The sequence below is a fragment of the Nannospalax galili genome, unplaced genomic scaffold, assembly GCF_000622305.1.
Source record: "Nannospalax galili isolate Female #2095 unplaced genomic scaffold, S.galili_v1.0 scaffold1674, whole genome shotgun sequence".
Lineage (NCBI taxonomy): Eukaryota > Metazoa > Chordata > Mammalia > Rodentia > Spalacidae > Nannospalax > Nannospalax galili.
Genome location: NW_008334667.1, coordinates 7,557 through 10,993, shown reverse-complemented (window position 1 = coordinate 10,993; position 3,437 = coordinate 7,557). Strand labels below are relative to the sequence as shown.

Below are 3,437 nucleotides of genomic sequence, written 5' to 3'. Positions count from 1 at the left end.
GTAACTACAGTGGATCATGGTGTATATCCCCAGAAGGTAACTACAGTGGAGGGGGCACCAAACAACCATGGGAGAAATTTTCTATCATTTTCAGGTTTTGACAGCCTGTCTACCGTCAGTGTGTAGAAAAGATTCCAACTAGGGTTAGAGAGCACTGGATGCTCTTGCAGAGGACCAAGTTCCATTCCCAACACCCACATGATGGCTAACAACCATGTGTAACTCCTGTTCCAGGGCATCCAGCGCCCTCTTCTGGTATCTACAGGCACTGCATTGCATGTGATGCACATACATAACACGCAGACATAAAATCAAAATAAATACATCTTTTTTAAAAAACAAAGAAAAAAACGATTCCATCTGTTATAAATATTTGAACTAGATACCCAGGAAACCCCACTGCCACTCTGAAGTCCTCTGACAAATGTCAGGAAGATGTAACTTGGAAAATAAAATATTTTCACCCTTTGGGGGAAAAAAAAATGATGAGTCTCCAAGTCCTCACTAACATTCCCAAATGGGATGTGCAAGAGTGTATAATGTTACAGGAGCAAAAAGGACAGATTCCAAAGGCAGCATTTGTTAGAAAACTAGAACCACATTTTATAATGAGTTCATCTTTTACTTAACTAATGCACAAAAAGTCTAGAAGTATCTGAGGCAAATTAAAAATAGAAGAGCAAAATAGTAAATTGAGTAGTTTTTAAATTTCCGTTTTTATTTACTGGCTGAAAGAAAAAAAAACTGAAAGATCTCAAAAAACAATTCAGAAATTAGCAGTGTTCCTTCTTTGCTGCGTCCTGATCTCACTGCCAACAGTGCTCTCTAGTGGTGAACTGAGAAGGTGGCCAATGGGGGAAGGAACAGCCCTGTTAAAACCATTTGGCATTTTCATGAAATTGTAAACTTTTACATTTCCACTTAGTAACTGAATGTTACATTTGGCAAGAAAACAAATCTTTACAAAAAGAGCAAAGCAGATAACTTAAGGCATGGGCGTTTCAAAGTCAAATTCTCTTCTTGGTTTTTCAGAGACCACAACAAATCCAGCATTCAAATGGCCACCTGTGATGACTTCCTAGTGTACATTTCTGGGTCACAGCTTCCACTGGGTACCTTAAAAAAAGGAATCAGCTTTTATGGAGGATGAAATCACTCTCCCCAGACTTCCAAGAATCCCAGCTTTGGACAACAACCAATGAAATCAAAACCAGTAAAATCGTATCAGACCCTGAACTCATCAACCAGCTTGGGACTCATTCAAACTCCAGCCCTCAGCATTGCGGCAAGCCAGTCAAAACAATAGTCAGGCTCCCAGGAATAAAATTTCTCTAACCCTGGTTCTGCTGAGAGCTTCCCAAAGGAACTGTGACTGGAGTGAAGGAAGGAAACGCACTTACACATGCACTTGCCTGTAATTCAAACCACTAGCTGCAGACTGTATGCTCTGGCTTAAGATGGCTGTGTGAAAGCTCTCCTTCCTTGCCCCTGCAAACCTCCTTGCCTGATGCTTCCTCACTGTTTACACTCCCTTCACTAACGGAATATGCATATGACTTTGAGAGATGCTCAGACTCTGTTTGAACAACCGTATGAGAACATCTTCTTGGAATGACTTTGAGTAAAAAACACCAGTGCCAGAACGGACTCCCTCTTTTGGAGCTGTTGCCCAGTGGGGTCGCATCAACCCCCAAACATTATAGGCTATTGCCATTGCTATTGATTATGCTACAGAACTTAACAGTAAGACCCTGTTGCTGAACACCACATACTGAGACAACATGGGGGAATCAAGCTGGTACTGACCTGGAAGCTTCATCCCTACTGACTAGCTTTCATAGTGCTGGAAGGTGCTGTGCATGTTACCAGAGGAGAAAAGTAATCATCAGTCTCATCCAGCTGTGAACATTTGGGATTTTTTACATTCTCTCCCATAACCTATATATTTAGCACTTTTGTCTTGAGTGTTATAGTCTCATGTGTTAAATTGTGTCCTATGAATCTTCCTAAATTTATTCTTTCTTTAAAAATTGTTCTGGTCCTTCCACCTCTTTTAAGTTCAGTATATATTTTCAGACTTGGCTGCTTGTATCAACAAAAAGTCCCAAAATAGGTATACATAAATATGACCAGTTGATTTTGAAGCAAAGTGGTAAAGCAATTCCATGCAGTGAGGGCAATCTTCTAGCAAGTGATTTTAAAATAGTTGAATATTCAGACCCCAAAAATGTTTTCTCACTCTAATTGCCCTTCATACAAAAGTTAAATGAAAATAAAAATTTCAAAGTTTATGAAACTTTAGAAAAAAGCAAGACAAAACCCTCAGAATCTTGTATTTAAATATGCCAAAACCACAACCTTTCAAAGAAAAAAAATCATGAATTGGACTTTCTCAAAATGAATAACAAAAAACTTAAGTTAAAGTAAAATATCTACAAATTATGTGTCCAACAAAGGATTGAATATTGAAAAAACGCGGTAGGACTGCACAGATGGCTCAGCCAGTAAAAGGCTCTTGCCCCTGAGCCTGAAGACCTGAGTTTATTTCCCAGAACCCACATGGTGGAGGGAGCGAACCAATAAGCGTGTTCTATCATGTACACATGTACACACATGCATGCATGCACGCAGCACGCATAAAGTATAATAAAAAAAAATTTTAAAGGTCACCTAGGGCTCAGAGACCATTGTAGAAGAGGGGGTGGAAAGAATGTAAGAGCCAGACCTGGCTGTTGCAAGACCATAAGGAAACAAGTCTTCCAGGCTTCTGGGAACTTGCTCATATAAACTTGCAGCAGTGTTGACAGTATGCACAAGACCCGTGCAAACCCAATCAGACAAAAGCCCACATAGAACTCCCTGTTCAGCATCTGGGTTTGAGAAGTCCCACTCAATAATCAAGGGTTTGTGGTTTTCACCTTGGGCCTACGTTTCTCTATTGTTTGTGGGATGCAGGAACAGTGGATTGAGGAAGGTCACCAGGCTCAATAAGAAAGAGTTCTGCTATTGAATAGTGATGCCTGACTTTTTTGTAGCAGGCTGTTTGGGGCAGGATGTATGCTTTTTCTATTCTGATGCCTTTTCTAGCATTCTCTTACTATTTGCTATTTCTTATTCAAATCCATGCTTAAAGCTTTAATACTCAATAGAACTTGTATTAGTTCACAGAGGTATTAGTTAATCTACCACATCTTCCTAAATAGCTCTTTTAGAGTTATATTGCTTTTAGTTATTATCATATATCATTTATCACACCTTTTTTTCCGATTTTTTTTTCTGATTTTGCCTTAACAGTTGAAATATGCTCAGCTTTGCCTCACCTATCTTTCCACACTTCATGCTATGTATTTGTGATGGGTAATCCTGGGTGTCAACTTGACTGGATCTGGGATTAACTGAAATGAGAGAGATCTTGATTGGATCATCTGAAGCTGGAA

The 3,437-nt window shown here is 39.5% G+C and overlaps 1 long non-coding RNA gene across 1 annotated transcript in view; it reads right to left on the bottom strand.

The window, feature by feature from the left end:
- Positions 1-697: 697 nt before the first annotated feature.
- LOC115069661 overlaps positions 698-3,437 on the bottom strand; it is a 3,397-nt gene continuing 657 nt past the window's right edge. Inside the window, exon 2 of the long non-coding RNA XR_003848908.1 lies at positions 698-1,116. This is a non-coding gene — a long non-coding RNA (uncharacterized LOC115069661). The remainder of the gene's footprint in view (positions 1,117-3,437) is intronic.